This window comes from Aptenodytes patagonicus, chromosome 1 (assembly GCF_965638725.1).
Source record: "Aptenodytes patagonicus chromosome 1, bAptPat1.pri.cur, whole genome shotgun sequence".
NCBI classification, from domain to species: Eukaryota; Metazoa; Chordata; class Aves; order Sphenisciformes; family Spheniscidae; genus Aptenodytes; species Aptenodytes patagonicus.
In genome coordinates this window covers 153,270,340-153,290,389 of record NC_134949.1, presented here as the reverse complement: position 1 = coordinate 153,290,389, position 20,050 = coordinate 153,270,340, and the positions used below count along the sequence as shown (strand labels likewise).

At 43.6% G+C, this 20,050-nt stretch overlaps 1 protein-coding gene across 11 annotated transcripts in view; it reads left to right on the top strand.

The window, feature by feature from the left end:
- The first annotated feature begins 249 nt into the window (after positions 1-249).
- INPP4A (inositol polyphosphate-4-phosphatase type I A) overlaps positions 250-20,050 on the top strand; it is a 140,442-nt gene continuing 120,641 nt past the window's right edge. For 8 of the 11 annotated variants that reach the window (XM_076359251.1, XM_076359225.1, XM_076359243.1 and 5 more), the window contains exons 1-2: positions 250-313; positions 8,507-8,644. The gene's annotated coding sequence lies outside the window, so the exon portion shown is untranslated. Of the gene's footprint in view, positions 314-630; positions 770-8,506; positions 8,645-20,050 lie in introns of those variants that run through there. The other 3 variants (XM_076359136.1, XM_076359145.1, XM_076359171.1) reach the window with 3 other exon arrangements.

The window sequence follows — 20,050 nt, the reverse complement described above, 5'->3', positions numbered from 1 at the left end:
TCCGGTAACTGGAGGCGTACTGAAAGCATGCTCAGTTCAGCCCCGGCGGGAGGGCGATGCTAGCCTTGCCGCGGCCGCGCCTTCCGTCCCCGTCGCTTGCCGCCCTCGCCTTCCCCACCTGCCCGCCTCCCGCGGCGCGGAGCGGAGGGGCCCGGCGGCGGCGGGCGGCCGCAGGGGGCCGGGCCCAGCGGCGGGGCGGGGCCGCCGCTCCCGGTGCCGTCACGAGCGGGCGGGCGTCGGGCCGCCGGAGCCGCTGGGGGTGCGGGGCCGGCGGCTGCCGCGGGGCGGTGCCCGGCGAGCTGGGGCTGCGGAGGTAAGCGAGGGGCGCCTGCCGGGCTCCGAGGGCAGCCGGGGAGCTGCCCCGCCGCGCTCTGGGGAGGGGGCCGGAGGGAGAAGGTGCGCCTCCGGGGAGGGGGCCGGGCCTGGCTGGGCCGGCGGGTCTCGGTACGGCTGAGGCGGGAGGCGCCGCTGACAGCTCCGGGGGGTGGGGGCGGCGCGGCGCTCCGCCGCGGGAGCGGTGGCAGCGCGCGCGGGGGGCGGCCGTTGGCCGGGGGCAGCGCCGCCGCGCCTCGTCGCCTGCCGCCGCTGAAAGTGCCCCGCCCCGGGCGGGCACCGCCGAGCCCCCATCTTGGGGAGGCCCTGGCACCCGGCACCCGGGGTTTGCTTCGTGCCGCGTCGCGGTTTCGGTCATCGCTGTTGTCATCTGCAGCGCGCTGCTGTGTTCGACGGCGTTACTGGGTGTGTTGTTACGCGTTTATCTTTTATTAAGGTTCGTCCGGAGCGTCCCTGTGAGCGTACGTGAGCCGTGCCGTGTATAAATCGGGGCGTATAAACAGCTGTCTGGGGAAAAGATGCGAGAGTGAGACATCAAAAAAAAAAGGATGATGTTGCTTTTAATTTGTTATTTAAGTGGGTGCTTGAAAGCTCCTGTGCATTCCTGTTTCCAGGTATTTTTATGAGATCTGTGCTTTTCGATATTAGCCCGGATGCTTGTTTTACGGCTTTGTGCCGTGGCGTGGGTTTGTGGAACCGCAGGCTGTCAGGCCCCGCATCCCTGTGAAATTTCTGATCTGCCATGTTTGTTGTTGCGGTGGTAGGGTGACCCCAGGGCGAGGTGGTGTGGCTGGGACCGTAAGTAGCGCTACGCCCTCCACACCTGAATGCTTTAGCCCTCAAAAAGAGTCACGGAAACACTGGTGTGTTCAGGAGGCCCCGTCCTGAGGTGGGATTGTCCCTTCAGTGTCACTAGCAGGAGTTTGAAAAAGTGAAGATCAGAGGGTGCGTTTGTGATTGCTGTCTGATGACGTGTGGTGCACCCATGCTCTTCGGTGAGCTCCACTTTTTCAGTAGTGATGCCATCGTTCAGGGAACGGGAATTGAAGAGCAGAGCTTAGCAAGCAGAGTGCGCTGTGCAAAGCGATAGGATGTTTAAGAACATTTAACCTCCCTTAATTTATTCCAGACCAGCTTTTATGATTCCTTTCGCATGTAGAGAAGCCTTAAAAGCAGACAGATTGTATGTTTAGTTTGGTGCATCGTTCAGATTTTTGCCCATTTATTAAGCTAGAATATGGTTGTGAGATACAGTAAAGTGCCTTTGCAGTACTGATGCACCATCATCCATTTCACGTGGCTTTGACGGAGCAGCGTAAGAATGAAGTTGCAGCTTTGTCCTAGTGGCATACATCTTCCCCCATACAATGAGTAAAAGTCAATATACGATGGTCAAAGCTCAGCATGGGCTGCATATACTGCATAGACGGTAGAGGGGCTTTTCCTTGGACAGTCAAGCACTGTGTTGACAGTAGCTCCCCATCTGCAGGCCAGTATCACTCTTTCTGCAGAAGTCTGTAGTATCAAGCTTGTCTACGTTGGCAGTGGAGAGCTAGCTGGGAAGGTCTTGCTGGGTTACTTTTTAAGCAACAGAAGCAGAGGCTCTTGTGTATTTGCATGCCCTCAAACTCTAAAGCAAGGGAGATGAGCTAGCAGAACCCTGTTGTCCTGGAAACAAGATTATTTGTTTCCCCTTGAGGAACCACCGTTTGCTAATGCTTTTTTCAAAAGCCCTTAATTTAAAAACTTATTAAGGTTTTTCCTGCTTCTGAAGATTTTAATTCAGCGGGCTGTCTTGCTTCTAGGAACTCAGAGGGCCCTCACAGGGAATGCAATATCTTGCCAATTTTTTCACAAGTCTCTCTGACTCTCAGTGCAAATGTTAGGTGGGAGCAAATGGGGGGGAACATACGTATTTTTGGCAAGAACTTGAAATTCAGAATTCTTAAATTTAGAAATTCTGGCACTTTCCAAACTTTGAGGTAGATGTGACCTCTTTTATTCACTGCTCCCTGCTGGCAGTACCAAGTTGTTAGCAAATCATGATTTCAGTGCTGTTTTCAAGTATCTGTATCTAGGCTTTATGCATTTTTCTTGGTACATGACAACTTCGCCTTTTATTTAATTTGTTTTTAATGAGCTAATTTTAACTTAATCTATAGTGGTGGTAGCCTGTAGGGACCCATGGAGAAACAAAGAACCCTGCCAAAGAGTGGCAAAGGAGCCACATGATCTTCAGAGTGTGTTTGGCTCCGTTACTGAAGACAGTGATCACACGTCTGCAGAAACTTACTTCTGTCTCGCTTGCTGTCAGCTGAGACAGAAGGCTGTACCCCTACTAGGGTAGTAGAATTTTTGGTCTTAACGTCTCAGATATGTTGAAGGTTGGACATCCTCAGCCACCTTAGACCTGTTCAAGTCCAGTCTGGTTGCACAGGTGCTGTATTAAATGGAAGAATCTGGACTTCTGTAAGGCCTTTGACATGGTCCCCCACAACATCCTTCACTCTAGACTGGAGAGGTATGGATTTGATGGGTGGACTGTCCGGTGGGTGAGGAATTGGTTGGATGGTCGCATCCAGGGGGTAGTGGTCAACGGCTCAATGTCCAGATGGAGGTTGGTGACAAGTGGTGTCCCGCAGGGGTCCGTATTGGGACCGGTACTGTTTAATATCTTCATCAATGACCTAGACAGTGGGATCGAGTGCACCCTCAGCAAGTTTGCAGATGACACCAAGCTGAGTGGTGCGGTCAACACGCCAGAGGGTTGGGGTGCCATCCAGAGGGACCTGGACAAGCTCAAGAAGTGGGCTCCTGTGAACCTCATGAGGTTTAACAAGGCCAAGTGCAAGGTCCTGCACCTGGGTCGGGGCAACTCCCGGTATCAATACAGGCTGGGGGATGAAGGGATTGAGAGCAGCCCTGCCGAGAAGGACTTGGGGGTACTGGTGGATGAAAAGCTGGACAGGAGCCAGCAATGTGCGCTCGCAGCCCAGAAGGCCAATTGTACCCTGGGCTGCATCAAAAGCAGGGTGGCCAGCAGGTCGAGGGAGGTGATTCTGCCCCTCTACTCTGCTCTGGTGAGACCCCACCTGGAGTACTGCATCCAGCCCTGGAGCCCTCAGCATAAGACATGGACCTGTTGGAGCGGGTCCAGAAGAGGGCCACGAAGATGATCAGGGGGGTGGAACACCTCTCCTGTGAGGAAAGGCTGAGAGAGTTGGGGTTGTTCAGCCTAGAGAAGAGAAGGCTTCGGGGAGACCTTATTGCGGCCTATCAGTACTTAAAGGAGGCTTATAAAAAAGATGGTGGCAAACTCTTTAGCAGGGCCTGTTGCGACAGGACAAGGGGGAATGGCTTTAAACTAAAGGGGGGTAGATTCAGACTAGATATAAGGAAGAAATTTTTTACGCTGAGGGTGGTGTGACACTGGAAGAGGTTGCCCAGAGAGGTGGTGGATGCCCCATGCCTGGAAACATTCCAGGTCAGGTTGGACGGGGCATTGAGCAATCTGATCTAGTTGAAGATGTCCCTGCCCATGGCAGGGGGGTTGGACTAGATGGCCTTTAGAGGTCCCTTCCAACTCAAACTATTCTGTGATTCTAACTCCCTGTGGAGTGAAATGACTGCTAGGAGAAATGGCTGCTGTGTTTCCTATATGTTCTGGGCTCCTTAATCTCCATATGATTGTACTGGAACTAGGAAGGAAAATAAGAAGGCCAAGGATCCCCTTTCAGTTCTTCTTTCCTTGTTAAGATTTAATTCAGGCTTCTGGCATGTGCTTTGTTCAGCAAATTTTAATTACCTAATTGCTAGTACATAAGATGCATCTTTAGAATATAAGAATACCTGTTGGACCCCCTTTGTAGATTACTTTGTTGGAAGAAATTGCCCATTTCTTGCCTGGATGTGGAGAGCAATTGCCTTGCTTGGAGATGAAGTTTGAAACCTCTACCTGTTGTCCTTGAAGAGAGATAGGAGATCAAATAACACAGGCAGCATAGCTCAGAGCTCTATCTTATGCGCTCTTTGCTTCTGCTTGTCACTTCCCTTCCTGTTTCTTTTCTGACAGACTGAATTTCCTCTCTGTTGTTGGATTATCTACCTAAATCTCAAACAGACATCCTTTGCAGAAGCGTTGTTGGAAAATGTTGTTGACCTTGGAAGAAGAAGAAAGCTTTGGGTTGTATCTACCTCATCCACATCAGTCAGGCAGATAGGCATAGCCTCAAATGTGTTTAAATCATGCCTATTGCTGCTTAACCTAATGTGATAAGCTCTTTACTGTAGATTAAGTTGATTCTTCTGGCTTTCAGATGAAAGGAGGATTTTCCCTTTCCCCCTTCATAGCCACTTCCTGCTGCCACTGCTCTCCTTCCTTTGCTTCCCACGTTCTGTTCTCTGTAGTGGTCTGCTTACTGTAAGGGAAGTGTCGCCACAGATTGGCAGCATGCGAGGCAAAACCAAAGAACAACCAAGGCAGAGCAGGTTGAGAATGAAGCGTGGACCAGGTGAAGTAAGGAAAATAACAGGGGCATTTGTAAATTAAGGACGTGACTGAGGGGTGGATGTGTGTGTCGGCTGCACAGGGGAGCGCAGTCATAGCTGGCTCATAGCTGGCTTTTGTGGTTTGTTTGGCAGGCGGTGAGGGAGGTGTGCACGAGATAATGGAAGGCAAACTCCCCAGACTTCCCTGGCAGTTACTGCTGTATTTTCCCTGTTTCAGAAACTGGGGTTAATGACGTTGTATCCGCCAGCACAGGTGGACATCGAGCTTCTGCTTCTGTCAGCCCATTGAGCCAGCCACTTTTCTGTCTCTGACAGAGGAAAGGGAGGTGCCAGCTCTGCAGAAATATGTTAGCACTTCTTGAAAAAAACATTTGAAAGCTGCAGTGAAGTGTATTCACTCAGCAAGAAGGCTGTCCCTGGCCATTTATATGTCCACGGAGTGTGAATTTCTTGAATTTATGATACTTTTACCAAATATGCAATAAATAGTAAATAGGGAAATTGAAGTACCAAGGTACGTCCAAACTTAGCTAAAACCATCTTGATGAAATATGAGAGAGTAACATAGTTTTCCCCCTAATCTCCAGGCAAGTTGAGATCTTGATCTTAGGTGGAGACTTTCTCTGCAGCTTATAATACACAACCAAGGATTTCTCTGCAGCCGAGGTTTGTGAATGTGTGTTTGTGTTCACTAAAAGTACTCGTTGCATACGGCAGTGAGATATTGTTATGACCTTGTATGAAATCAGCAGGATATATTGGAGAAGACATTGACATTCTTGAGCTGTTACGTGTAGACCTGGCCTGCTCATAAGAGTGTAACCCCCTTGATGTTCTTGTATTTCTCACGAAGGCCTGCATCTTGTTTGTGGTCTACTGCTCTGCCATGCTAACAGAGAAGCCTGTTGTGTGAGAGATGATGCTCTCTAAATACAGCTCTGTTCTTCCAGTTTGTTGCAGACAGAACAGATTTTGTGGAGGAGAGGACTGAGTGAGGTGAAAGGGAGTAGCATGGGAGAAAAGGAGTGTGGATATAGAGGAGGAAAGTGAAGGGAAAAGAGTGGGGAGGATGAGAGAGTAGATGGCCCATACAGGAAAGAGGAGAGAGAGTGACACAAAAATGCATCCAGTGTGTTTCTGATCTATGTTTCAAGGCATTTGCCAGTGGAGCACTTTAAAGTTGTAGTTTCTGCAAAAAACTGGAGGAGTTCTGACCCTGTAGCTTCAGCTGGGGTGTGCTTGGGGAGAATGCAAAAGCAAGGGCTAGGCTTTAGAGCTGGACTTCCTGGCAGATGCATCCTGAACCTGAGCGTATGGGAAGCGAGTGAGTCTGTGCCACTCTGAATGAGAACCTGCAGACGAAGGCCTGGTACAGGGTTTGCGTCCTGCTAACTCCCATTGCTAGATAAGATGCTTTAGAGAAGTTGGGGTCGTCTGCTCTCACAAGCACGGTGATTTTCGTCTTGCTTAAGAAAATAATACGTTTTACCACCCATCTGAACTTTTATAAGAATAATAATTCTTTCCACCATACGAGTAATTATAGGAAGCATATGTGTACAGATGTTACAAATCTTGGGAAGCAGCACACCTCAATTCCTTGGGGCAGTTTATAGCTAAGGTACCCTTACTGCAGTCTAGCGAACTGTACAGAATTCTACAAATAAAATTAGTGCCCGCGAATGCCTCTGTACATGCTCAGTTCCTTCCTTTTTTACAAGGCTGAGAAGTCCAGATAAACTCTGTGCTTGAATAGCTGCTTTACCTGGCGGTACCCTGCTGTATCACTGAGTTTTCTGTAACTTCCTTCCAGCTACAGAAGCACGTACAAGCAAAATGAACTGTGCTTAGAAATAATTTGATGCCTGGAATTTCTCCTTGCAATGAGTAGGACAAGTCTCTAAGGTAGAAATGATGGCTGACAGTGGAGGCACAGAGGATACTAGATTTGCTGAGAATTTGTTCTTCTACTTACTCTCTGTCATTAAATCTATTGTGTTGGGGAAAGTGCAGTGCTGGCCTTACTGCTAGGGTTAGGCATTGGATCTTTCTATAATTCCCGTTTGTGTTTGTTTCAAGCCTTAACCCTTGGCAGTCTCAAGCTTGGATTCAGGCTTTAGAAGATTTTTTCAAGAACTGTCCAGTCTTTGAGAGTTATAATAAGACTTCAGAATTAAATTGCTTTGTATAAGGTGTCTTAAAAATACTTGCCTGCTTGGAGTCTCCTCTGTTCTTTTTCCAGCTCTTTTTCTACGTTTTCTCTGTGATGACCAGTGTTAAGGCAATAGTTTTTCATAGTTTGCTAAGCCTCTAATTGTTCATAGTGCTCTTTCGAAAAACAACTTGTGGGGTTTTTTCAGTGTTGCTCAGAATAAAGTAGTTATTGATAGACCCTCTAAAGATATTTTTTTTCTTTTCTCTTTTTTTTTTTTCCCCCCTTACCCACCTGGGTTTCTCTGTGCATCTTGCTGCATTTTGTCTTGCCACCAGCAGTTCTTTTCATCCTGTAGCTACTTTTTACATTCACTAGGCTGGAAGTTACTGCCTCCCACAGCAGGGCAGGTGGAACGAAATGTGTGCCTGTGCTTCAGCAACTTTAGTGCAAAGTTCAGTGGCTTAATTTAAACTGTTGGTTTGACATTTCTGAAGAGCGTTCACTCGATCTGGTCCATTGACTTTGCTTGGGAGGCTGTAAACTTGAACAGCAGTGTGGTAACATCTTCGGTCACCAGAGCTACTTGCCAAGCTCTGTGTGCCATTTTTCTGTTATATTTTTACCATAAAGCGGTAAGTATTAGTGCATTGTTAATTCTGATAGCAGTTCTGTAAATAGCAGAATTTATTGAACATAACAGCATTTGTTTAAAAAAAGGTACTTGTGTATTGTCTTGTGGAAGATGCTACATATAAAATGTAAAATCTGTGATAAGTCTTCCTGTCCAGGTCCAGAAGTCTGTAGAGCATTTCTCAGGTGCTTTGTGAGTATGGACATTATCTGCACAAGAGAATTATATCGTGGGTATCTTATTCCTTCCAGTTTTTATGGGTCACTTTTTAAAGTTCAAAATTGTACAGTATCACACAGACAGATATAGCAACAATTAATATGAGGCCAGTAGATAATAATATCAGTAGAAAAGTCATGTATGTCTAGCCATGTTTAAAAATCGGGGTCACAGCTGGAAGCTAGGAGGTAGTGTTGTGTGACACTTAACTCCCTGTAGACTCGTGAACTTGCTCTGCTGTCCAGTCGCATACTTCTAGAAACGTGGATGAACGTGGTCCTTGAGGTTTTCTAGTGATCAGAACTTTTTCTCCCAAAGTGTGGGTAGATCGTCCGACATAATTTCTGGGATTGGGGGAAGTGTTTGGCACTGTTGGTTCCATGCTGAATGGAAGGCAATGCTGCCCCATACAAACAAGACAGTTATAGGCATGAAGACAACATTTTAAACCACAAATGACCTACACTGCTTACAAAATAGCTGTCTTAAAAGAGCAATCCACGTAACCACAGTTTGGCCTCACGGATTCCAATTATGCTAATTCTTTAGTTAGATGATCTACTTTTCTGTGTTGTATTTAATGCACAGGAGGAGCCTAATCTGGGGATGAACTGTTCAGTAAAGGACATCAGTGAGTGTAACAGCTTTATTTGTTGCAGAAATTGGACGTTCTACAGCGATCAAAGCAGGGGATTGAAGGAAGAGGAGGACAAGGTTGTTTTCTAATTGAGAGCTGCATCCTTCCAGAGGCCTGGGACGCAACCCTACCACTCCCCGCAGTTCCTGTGTGGTGCAAGGCAAGTCTTTAAAAATTGTCCTTTTGCCATTGGTCAATACAATATTTCTGAGTTTTTGGGTGCCTGATTTAAGATCTACTTTCAGTTTTATAGAACTGTGAAGCCCTCCCAGTTATTTCTGCATATATTATGTAAAAGACTGTATACTTCCAAAGTTGAATCATGGATGTCTCGAGTCAGACACCCCAAGCTAGTTGGTACTTTATTCTTTCTGCGGAAGAAGGCTGGTTCTCCCTTGAAGTCTTTGTCCAGTATCTCTCCCATTCCCACAGTTGGTTCCCAGCCTCCTTGCGCCAGCTTAGGCTGTCCCCCTTGGTTTTCCTCCTTCTGCTACTTGTCCAGTCTCTTTGGTCTGCCCATACCTTTCTGCTCCTCAGCTCTTTACTGCAATGATTCCTCCCAGCCAAATAATTTCTGACCTTATTTCTACCCTCAGACCTCAGTCCTGGTCTTCTGACACCTTCATTTTTTTTAAGCCAACTTTGCCAGTATTGCTCTTCAAATCTATTACTACTTCTCCTACTCCTTTGGTTTGGCCATTTTTTCCCCATGCTTTTGAATTTGATATTTCTTTCTTATTCCTGAAGGCTTGTCCTAGAGATACTTCTTTCTTATTCCTGAAGGCTTGTCCTAGAGATACAGGTTCTGTTGGCCCAGTTCAATGTTCAGCCAAACTGATGTTGAATGATTATTAAAAGGAACTGTTTTCCAAAACCCCTTGGGCTGGAGCAGTGAGTCTGCCTGTAGGGCAGTTCATGTGCAGTTAGGTCACCTGTGGAAATCAAGAGTACTCAGTTTTTTGGCATCTTTGGAGATTTTAGTTGTGAGTGAGTCTCTGCTGGATCTGTGTTTACTGTGCCTTTTTAAAGGATTAGGATAGAAAGGGAAGACTGCCAGTTTTGGGGGTTTTTTAAATTTATGCAAAACATTTTTCCTTTAGCCCTTATTCTTGGCAATAGCTGAACTGTTTTAGCTGAAACTAATGATTATTTTTTAAAAATCAGTCTGAGGCAAACACTCAGCATGAAAAATTCCTGGGCACACACTTTGGGAAAATGTAAGCACCTGAAAACAGCAGTCTTTTAAGAAGTGATGTTGAGCAGCCATAGTTACGGGTGGTGATGCTACCGGTCCCACCTTCTGATTGCTCCTCTCTTGCTGAAGGATTAGAACGTGCTTTAGAAACTGTCCATTCTCTTCATGTGAACCTAGGTATCTCAGCTATTGTGCAGTGACACAACAGCATAATGTTTGGCATGCAGTGGCATATAAGAGATTTTTAAAACAATGTGGAACTAGCGATGGCATGTAAATGACTTGTCCGTCAGAAAATAGGCGAAATCTTGTGTAGCAAGGAACTGATTTCAGTGTAAACAGAGACTTTCCTACTCTTCCCCTTTTGGTAAGAATGGTGGAAATGTTGAAGTGCATCTTTGCTTTGATGTATACCAAAACTCTTTCTCTCCCCAGGCAATGTACCTTTCCCAAACAAGTGCAAGGAAGCATTTGTTGAGCACTAACTCAAAATGTATGGTGCTGCCATCTATGTTGTCTGCATTACTTAGGTTTTTTTTTCATCGACTAATAGACAGACTTCATCTTACCAAGTTTATAAGACTTGAGAAAACTACATATGCTTTGATTGAATCTTTTCTACAGTATGTTTCTTTTGGCAAGAACAGAGTATCCAAGAATAGTTATTTTTTCCTGTTAGTTTGATCCAATCTATATTTTACTAAAATTACCCTTTCCAAGAAGTATCAGTAAGAACTGTGTTTCTGCTAGAAGTACTAATGGTTATGGTAGCAGTGCCTGAGACACAGGCTCCCAACATGAGCTGTAGTTTTACTGCTTCACTTGAGCTAGAGATGGATATGGAACAAGCCTTGTTAATTCTACATCAGGTTCTCATGTAGCTTTCTATCTTTGTGATTTCTGCGTCATGGTGTCTGAAATGTTCTGTACTTAATATATTAATGATAGGTTACAGTTCTGTGTTCCCAAGAGGCTTTCCAGCTGGGAGCAAGCAATCTGTTATGACCAGAAGGTTTTATACTCTATAAAAAGAGAGCACAGCAAAATGAAGTCAGTCAAGAAATCTGTGTTAAAGCTCCTATAGTAAGTGAATCTGCAATGAGAGTTTTGGATGTGTGTGCTCTATTCAATTTTGAGAACACTTCAGATTAAATATCTAATTAATATATTGAATGAACATGCCTACATAAAATATTTAGCAGTTCTGTTGTATAGCATGAGTAGTCCAGTTACAGTAGAGAGGAAAGTGTCCAGGTGCTGTCAGAAACTGGGAGCTTCAGCACCCTGAAGGCTTTGATGTGAACTGAGCAATTGTATTAGAATCTCATAGGTAAAATGAGCATGCTGCTAAAAATGGACTGGTGGGATGTAAATAAAGCCATTAGAAGTCATCACAGGCTCACTGTTGGCTCTTTGTACATGTACTGTGCTGCTTTTCAGTGGGTGCATAATGCCTGTTACTTCTCAGCAGGATAATGTTGTCCTGGGAGAAGAGATGCTGGTGGAGTAGAGGCTTCTGCTCTGCTTTGTAGAAGCAGCTCAGCACTTAGACTAGCTGCTAAGCACAGGGAGACTTGGAGAGCTGCTCTAAAAACACTAACAGTCCTAACAGAAAGCAGGTACGTGGGGAGACAATCAGTGGGGAATAAATTGTGAGGATCAGTGTTTTTCTAATGAGATTTCCCTACTCGGGAAGAGCAGTGAAAACTTCCAGCGTTTTGTTATGTAAATGTCATGTCTCACATAGATGTTTTAGGGGCTAAAGACCTGGCATAGGATTAGAAGTTCTTTATTTCTGTGGTTCTCTTATGTTGCCTCCTTGTTCTGTTTCCTTCCTGTTGCTCTGAAGAGACAGAAGCACGTTTTCTCCTTGGTTTCCCTGACCTCAGAGTTAACTCAGGGTACTGCAGCTCGGAAAGTAACATGTTAGTTCTTGCTCTTGGAACAGCAGAGTGCTGTTGTATTACCATCTTGCTCTAGCAGTCTGGGGTTGCTTTGAACATCTCCTGTCTAGCTTCGGAGTGTTAAAATCCCCAGAATGTGTTTGCCTCTAGGGTATCTGCTGCTGTGTGAAGAAGGCAGGCGAACAACATAGTTCCCTCCACTGAGACGTATATGAGCAGGATAGTTCATCTCAGGAGTTATTGGAACCTGTCTTCCCTTCCACACAGCATCTGACCAGTAGGGGCTGGAGAGAGACACAGTGATATAGTAGTTCTTCTGCAAGGCTGCTTCAGAGAGCTTTCAGTCTGAGGGTGGAAATTTATTTTGCTGTAAGTGCACTTTTTCCCCCCTCCCATTTCCTACTTACTTCTCTGGAAATTTGCATTTGGGACAGGCACCTGGTGAGCTTTAAGGGTGAGGCTGATGGGATGGGAAGGGAAACAGTTCTTTGAAACTGGTTCTGAGAATCCAGTGAAAGGTTCTTTTAGGAGAAGCTATGGTGGTCGTGTCCCAAGTAAAGTAAGGTCATGAGTAATTCTCTCTTGAAGAAAGGAGGTCGTGAGGCCTAACTTTTACATGCAACAGTTGAAAAAGGGTGTCAGAGAATGTATGTGGCAGTAGTATTATCAACCTTGGGCATTTGGAAAGCACAGGAAGCCTTCAGAATTGTGAGGGTTGTTGAAATAATCTTTGCCCTAGGCTTCATATTTGTCTCCCAGCTTTGGGAGCTTTTAGGTAGCTCCCAATCTTGATAGCCCCCGTTCAATAATATTGAGTAAAATAGCACGCTGTGTGGTCGCCTTATATTCCTGAAAACCCTCATGTCTTTAAACTTTTTGTGCCTGTGAATGGTGTTGAAGGACTAACATGCATCCTGCCCTCTTTGCGAGTCGACTTGTAAGGCATGTTTGCAAGCTCTATTCTGATACTAAGGTGAAAGGTCTCGTCTTTCCTATGTGTAATACATGCTTCAGTGACCTGAGACTTTCAGGAAAAGGCTGAGTATTGTGAGATTTGGGTAGAATAGTCAGAAGGAACAGTGATTCCTGAGGGAATAATTGTTGGAGGTTCTACAAAATCTCTGTGTTTCTGGGTTTCTCTGAGGCCCTTCACAGTGGTTATGAGGATGGGCAAAACCCACTTTTATATGGGCTTCTAAATGTGTCTGGATTTGTATAATTATATATGGTTCATTGTCTTAGGGATTCATGGTACAAAATTATGCACAGGATGCCAGTGTGATGCCGACATCAGTATCTATATGTATTGCGTCTACCTGGAATTTTTAGAAAGTGAAGAATTAGTGAAATGCAAACAAGTCCATTTTGTGTTATTTCTGCAGCAGAGCAGTATCAGGAGCTACGCAGTCTCTGAACTAGAGGTTTTGAGCCAGGTGTTTCATGGGAAGCATTTTATTTCAGGCTGCTCCCCTAGCCGGTACTGTGACCCTCCCTGTCATGACAAGTGCCCTCTGAGAGCACAGCGTACCCCAGTAATTTCCATCTGGGACCTGCTACTGAGATTTATAAATCAGAGCTTGCGAACAGTTGGTCTAATTTAAACTGTGACGTCTAAGGCTTGGAGGAGGCAAGAAGTGGTAAAAATCCATCTATATTCTTGCCCTTTTTTTGGTTTATTGTTTAGCAGCTAGGTTGGAGAGCCCATGAAGACATATGCCTCTAGGGAGGGTAATGTTGTGCGGCTCTGGAAGGAGGAGAGTTTCAGTTCACCTAAAAAGTGTCAAGAGCTTGGGGAATAAAAAAGAAGATATAAGTGTTAGTTCTATAAATAGCAGGAAATGGGGATTTTTTTTGATGGCCCCTTTTTCCTCATTGCTGCAGTTATGCTTGCAGATTAGGATTAGACTAGAATTGAGACCATTTGAAACAGCGAAGCCATGAAGGTGGCAAGAGATATACCTGAACAGAAAGGGTACTTGCAGAGAACAAGTTGAGAGGCATGGGCTGTCCATGAAAGTTTGACAGGATTAGGAAAAGCAATATGTATGAGTTCTAGGCAAATGGACTTTAAAAGACCTTGACATTAATTTATGGAGGAGATAGGGAAAATATCATTTATCTGTCATTATTTTTATGATGTAGTTGGTGGGAAGGAGATAATGAAAGACCTTCTAGAATTATGATTGAAGATCATGAGAGCATAACTTAGAGAACTGCAAGAAATAGGGTTCAAGGTCAGATTGGATGGGGCTCTGAGCAACCTGATCTAGTTGAAAATGTCCCTGCCCACGGCAGGGGGGTTGGACTAGATGACCTTTCGAGGTCCCTTCCAACCCAAACTATTCTAGGATTCTATGAAGTAAGACTTGAAAAAAGAAAAAAAAAAAAAACAAACAAGGAAGGGGAACTATGAACTCTGAGGGAACTTTCGTACTACTGAATTAACAGAATTAGCAGTCAGAAAGTGAAAGCACCCAAAAGTCTAAAAGTTGGGAGATTTGCATTTCTCAGAAAGAAAATGAAAGGAGAAGCAGCCTTCTCCAGAACAAATTTTCAAAATACTGAACTAATGCTTGAAAGGAGTACCTTCAAGGCACTGTGTGAGTTAGAAGGTCCAGTACAGAGGCCATGTAGAATTTTTAAGTGATAAGACTTTGCTGTACTTTCAGAATCAGTGTCCTAAAGCATAACAGGAAAAAAGAAAACCTGAAAGTGAAACATGAGGTTCCCACATTGACAACTACAGATACCTAAATTAAACTATTAATTGCTGTTGATGCATATAGAAATAATATTTCACTTTGCATGGTTATCCTAAAATACTCTGCCTCAGATGCTTTGATTTAGTGACGAAGATTACTAATATAAAAACTTCTTTAATGGTTACCCTGTGGGTAGAAAGAAATATGCAAATGTAGTTAATTTCCAGAGAGGAAGAAAGATGACTTAAAAATAAAACCATGGTTGCTCAATTGACTATGTCTTCAACAAGGCATTGACACCAAGGAAATGGCTTGTTATCCTATCATCTGTAATCTGCAGTCATCTTACCTTTCCAGTTTCCGTCAGCTCCAAGCTACATACCAATTTTTTCTCTCTTGGTCCAAATGAAGAGCTTTTTACTTCTTACTGAACGCTTGGTTAGGATATTTTTTTAAGGTGAGACTCTTGTGGCTATTGTGTGTTGAAGCTGGAACTTTGAGGCATTACTAAAATGTTGGCTTGTAGTCCTTTCTGTCAGGTAGCTCTGAGTACCATGGCACGTTGGATGTAAAGGGTTTTTTGTTTCCTACTGAACCAAAATTAAGAGGGTAACATCCCACGAGTAAGAAGCAACTCTATCCTCCTCCAGACTAGGCAGCATGAGAGTTGGTTTTGATCAGAGGAACAGCCTCTGCCTCTGAAGAGCTGCTTCCCATCCTTCCTAAAGTGTAAGCCTTCCCAGGCTATCAAATGGAAGTCGGCCCCCTTCCCCATCCGGTCACCTGCCTCCCTGTTTACTTTTGAACAGCTGTTGCACCCCCTTACAAGGTGAATGGGTGTGTGTTGAGGAAGGGTTTGGTTAATAGTGTTTAAATGCATTGTGCAGGTGGGTAACTGTAGGGAAAAGATTTTTTTTGTTTGCTTTTTTTAGTGGCGATACTTTGTAATAGAGTCTTGTATTTGTCTGAGGTTATTGTTTGCAGACAGGAATGAGATGATATAATGATGCAGGATATATTTGTGCTTTCCTGTTGTGGTACACGTGGTTGGAAGTAACCTGGGTGTAGACCTGGTTTTCCCCTAAATGACATGTTGCACAGGTCTGAGAGCAGGTGCTGTGAGTAAGGTAATGGGGAGGTAGCTGAAGGTTGAAAAGGAAGATAAAGCTACAGGTTTCCTTTTTATGGCTGGGTAGTTTTGGTTTGTTGTTTTTTGCGTGGTTTTGGGCATTCATTTGAATATTCTTAAATAACATCTAGTGAAGATTTGTGTGAGAAAAAGGGACTGCGCCTGTATGTGTATATAGCATGTGCCCATGTTTACCAAAATACCAGAATGATTCATAACCCTTCTGTTCTTGTGGCAGCCCAGCTAAAGCCATTTTCCATGTTGCCTTTCAGATACGTGTCCTGTTCTTGTCCCTCTGATTTTACACTAAGAAACTCTGCCATATCCTGTTCAGACCTGATATTCTGGCTCAGTGTGCTTCAGATGCTCAAAAAAGTCCTGTCCCAGAGGCCACCTCTTCTGTCACATTCACATTTGAAAGTGCTATTTTGGTACTGATGTGTGTGTATGACATTCCGTTTGTCGGATACTTAATTCCTCTGCAACATTCAGTATTTGGTGCTAGCAGGGGTGGCAATGAGGGCAGGGTTTAGACCCAAGAAGAGAAGTGTCCCTGGCAGCGATGGCCAGTGTGGAAATCCTTGAGATGACACACATGATGAGCAAAGTTTGTGAGATGAGTAGGAAGGGAGTGGTCTCTTCTGGAGAACAGGAGGGGCATGAAGCTGGAGTGGGAGGTACGTGATGTCCCCATGAAGATGATTTTTACTGGAAAATGTGTGTGTGTGGGATGATCAGAGGGACATGCAACACACTGAAAGGTTTTGGAAATGTGATACCTCATTTGTTTGCACCATCAGGCTGACTGGCCTACTTTTCCTCTGAAAAGGATTTGCTAACAATTGTGTGAAAACCCTCCAAACGAAGGCGTAGCCCCACATAGCGGCAGTAGTCCCTACCTGTTGGAGCTGGCGTTTCTCTCTTCCATCTGCTTGAATCCAAAATCTGTTGCTGGCAGCAGTTCGACCTCCAGGCTTTAACTGAACTTCCATATTCAGAGCACTAGATGTTGGCTTTCAGATGGAAGTGGAGACAAGTTCTCTAGCAAAGAGTCACAGAAAATCTGCTGCTGTCTGCACCTTCGCTTTGCTGATACCACAGCTTTTAATATCGCACTCTTAATTAACTTTATACCCTGCTTCCATTTCTTGGTGCCAGAAGAATGCTTGAAGCAATGTGGGTTTGCTCCTGTTGTTGGAGTACCGATTTCAGGCAAAGTCAAAAGGAAAGAGGAAGTGTGGGGGAGAAACATTGTTGCAGTTTGATAACACATTTAAATAATTACTGTTTTAAGGTGTGAGGTATCAAAATCAGTTGTCTATATTTTTAATAGAAGTCTTGGTTTTTAATTTGTTGTTAATATAAAATATTTCGGTTTTATAAAATGTGTATGCAACACTTGAGACAGCATTGCACAGAGTGTCTATTTTTAATGCTGGAGTTTTAGCCTCTCTAGAACAGGGTATTTGCTTAATCATACTCTGTTAGATCTTATCTTCTTCTTTTCCCACCCGTCTTTTTCACCCACAGTTCAAATGGCTGGCTCAATATATGTTCTTTGGATGCATCAGCATGAAATTTCGCAGATGGCCACCAGTCTTAATACATGTGAAGCTGTGATCACAGTTTTCTAAACAGTGCCGGAGATGCTGAATTATGTTTGCAGTATTGCCAAATCTCTTTAATCAGTCTTAACTGAAAAATGATGGCATAAATCCCAGATTAGTAATGGTGCTTCAGTGAGTCATTAGCAGTGGTTGTCTAGATCTGATTGTAAAAGATACTTCTTACAGACACAAATGGGCCAGTGCAGGGCAAAACAGGAACTGTTATGGTATAGCTTAGGTAGAGCCAAAGCTATAGGTTCTTGGGCATGTAGGAGAAGAAACTTCTCATGTAATTTGCTCAACATAGTACTTTGTAGCTGGGATCTAGAATGCCATGCTCTCTGCTGAAAACAATTTATAACTCAGCACGGGTGCTGTTTTTCTGTTGTTGCATCAGCTGTTTGAGTTGTGGGACTAGAGCTGAGTGGAGAAATGTGACTCAGCCCAACATCCTGGTGAGGTGGTAGTTGCACAACTGCAGGGTCCTGCTAACACCAGCTGAACAAGGCAACCTGTGTGGCAGGGAGGGAGCGCGTGGGCCTGGATTGTGTGTGCACGTACATTCTAGTTGTAGGGGTCAGTACTGGGGACCTTCATCTTCCCTGTCCCTCCTTTGCTGAGAATAGGAAGGGAGGGTGAAGGGCAAGGGCTGTTTGTGCTTTGAGACAATGCAGGATACTGCCTGCTCCGAGTGGAGAGCCCCTCTCTGCCACCCCACAGCGTGAACAGGTACCAGGGCAGTGTTGGGCCATAGCCAAAGTGCACAGCAGAAATGTTTGATACCAAACCAAAATAAAAATGCTCATCAGCAAGGACTTTCAAACTTGCAGTGTTATCTCCATGAGTATCTTGGGGGACGTCATTGTTGTTGTTTTTAGGCTGGCTCTTAACTGTGTAAGAGAATTGTCCATTGCACAAGGCTTTTGTGCCAGCTCTGATGCAAACCAGGTCTCCCCTTGTGAGCCCAAAGGTGTTTGTGAATGTCACCTTTTTTTTGGTTAAAGGTTTGAACTGCTGAAAGGTGGTGTTTTGACAGCTCAGAGGAATTAAGTCTTAAACAAATAGTGTATAAAGTTTGAGCAACAGCAGCATATTTTCCTTCACACTGCAGGTCTTGAACTGGAAGGCCTGTTTTTAATGAAAAAAGACGCCTACAGAGAAAAAAGGCCTCTTTGTTTAGATCACCTTGGTTTCATACAAACATTAAAAGGATCATTTTCAAAGCTCCTGTCCAGAAATATTTCTTAAATGTAGAGGCTTAACTGAGCAAAGTGATTAAACTTTTTCCTTTATTCAGACTAAGAGCTTTGTTTGAAGAACATGAAGCACTTGTCTTCTACTTGGATTGAATGCTTCTGCTTTTAAAGCAGTCTATTTCTGCTCACTAAACAAGAAACAGGAAAGTGAAATGTGCAGTGTTTAATCCTACTTGAAAACATTTGCATGAAGAAAATTCTGTACATTTTTTTCTGGACGTGTACTCAAGTTGTAAGAGAAAGGATATAATAGGCTTTACTTTCAGCAGCAATGGTGCATCGCTTATTTTTCACCTTGCATTTTGTCTGGAAACTTTGAATAGTGATCACTTTTATATGTGCAGTCATCTTTTTCTAGGATTTTTGTTTAGTGTTTTACTCTTCTGATAGCTACCAGTCTTATTGTTAGAAACAGAATTTTACATTTGTATGCCAAAGTTTTGAGATCAATATCAATGAAATATCAATATTTCATTGAATCAAAGTTTCAGTGAAACCTGTGATACCATATGCTTTGCAAATTCTTTAGCAATTGTATGCTCCAGATTTTGGAGAAAAATGTTTTCTCAACTAAAATTACAGCAAAGCTTGAAATCTAGCTGGTGACATGGGTGTTATCAATTCAGTTTTCTAACATACCTCCAATAAATGAAAGTTCGATACTATTTTGCCTGTGTTACAGTAGTAAAAATCATCTATTTAGTAAAAACTCTGTAAAGTCACTAATTGTTAAGTCAAAGTATAATATCTTGGACAATAGAGATACTTGGAGATCTCAAGATGGAAAAAATATTTTTTTTCTCTCTGGGGCTTTCTTCACAAAGCAGATGTAGGAAGCTTTCTATTCTTTATTTTCACTGCTTAGATTTATAATTATAAAACAAACAAACCAACAGTAAATATAGCAGGATGCTTATTTCTATTTTGTGAAGAAAATATTTGTCTGGAGAGATTTCTTTTCATGATTTAAGTTACCATTTTCACAGATATTTTTAGAAATTTCCCGAATCTTTGTTTTTCAGATTGTAGTTTTGGATTTTCTTTGGCTTTATAGTTAGTGAACAAAATATTCAAGAAAAACAGTATGTTTCAGGAGTTTATATAAAAATACATTTTAGCGAGATATATTTGACTCTGAGATGTTTTCTTGATGAAGGAAAGGCAAACCATTTCAGACCAAGCACGGGGCGACAGCATCTGTAAGCTAGTCAAATTCCTTGTTTTTTTTCTTCTGAGTGACTGTAGATCAGATAGAAGGGAAAAACTATGTTCTCATGTCTAATTAATATATATCAATGTCTATTGTGTGCAATGATGGTTTCTACATAAGGTAAACACACATCCTGTACTCTGACTTTGGGACAGTTCTGTATTTCTGTGTGTTTTTATTTTGGTGTGCTGTAAAACTCTGGATTTTGTTTCAGATGCTAAATTCGTTCAGATCATTCTCTTTTTTTCCCCCAGGCAATTCTAAATGTAATTAAATGTATTGCACTGCATGATTTCATTTTTTCTTTCTTTCTTTCATCCGTCCTCCCTTTTTGAGGAAGGAAAACAAATCCCACGAAACTCATTTAATATTTTTGGATTCCCAGATCTATTTATGGCTGCTTGCATCATGGGGGAAAAAATGCGACACGGCTCATAGGAGGGTGACATAAAAGGCTATATGCAGCTGTTGACTGGTGAGAGTTCCAGTCCTTTTAGAATATCCCAAGAAAAAGTATAAGCACAAACATCGTAGTAGTTCTTTAGGTTTTGGCATGGTTTTGT